Source organism: Nerophis ophidion, linkage group LG18 (genome assembly GCF_033978795.1).
Source record: "Nerophis ophidion isolate RoL-2023_Sa linkage group LG18, RoL_Noph_v1.0, whole genome shotgun sequence".
Taxonomy (NCBI): Eukaryota; Metazoa; Chordata; class Actinopteri; order Syngnathiformes; family Syngnathidae; genus Nerophis; species Nerophis ophidion.
The window spans coordinates 35043763-35044208 of NC_084628.1; positions in this window are offsets into that span (position 1 = coordinate 35043763).

Sequence of the window (446 nt, forward strand, 5' to 3'; positions counted from 1 at the left end):
CCTTCTGCCCTCCCCCTCACCTCAGTCGCTCATGCCGAACCCCCCCCGTGCCTCACCTTTTTTCAACCCCCTTATAACCGCCCTCGTTTCACCCCCCATCTCTTCTACGCCCCGTTTAACCGTTTAACCGTTTGCTTCAAAGCAACCTCACCAGGGAGAAGCCCAACAAACGAAGAAACGGAGAGGGTTCAGTGGGGGCATTTGGGTGATAGGGAACGATAGAAGCGACCATTATCCAAACACGGCCACGGTGATGGACATGGGAACCTCCGTCAGATCTGAAACGGCCTCAACAAATCTTTTCACGGAGCCCGGAAACCCGAGCCGGCCGCCAGGGTTCCCACTCGCCTCTGCCGGTTGTGATCATCGCCTGTCAGCTGACACAAACGGTGGGCCTCACCGGGGAGGTTTGAGTGGGGTTGTGTATAGCGAGGAATTAAGCTGTC